A 225-nucleotide genomic window follows, 5' to 3' on the forward strand; every position below is an offset into this window, starting at 1 on the left:
GAATTCCCTCCTGCCCGCCCTCTCCGCCCCGAACCCGGGTGCGCCTCGCCCACCCTCCCCGCCGCCCCTCCGCCCTGGCCGCCCTCCGCGGCGCCCCTTTCCGGTCAGTGGAGGGGCGGGAGGAGAGGCGGGGGGGGGGGGCGGTGAAGTCCTGATCGGGTTTGGGTTGCAGTTTCCTTGTGCTGGTGATCCTGTCCCCTCCTCGCCAGAGCCAGGCTCCTCCCC

The sequence above is a fragment of the Phocoena phocoena genome, chromosome 2 (assembly GCF_963924675.1).
Source record: "Phocoena phocoena chromosome 2, mPhoPho1.1, whole genome shotgun sequence".
Classification (NCBI taxonomy): Eukaryota; Metazoa; Chordata; class Mammalia; order Artiodactyla; family Phocoenidae; genus Phocoena; species Phocoena phocoena.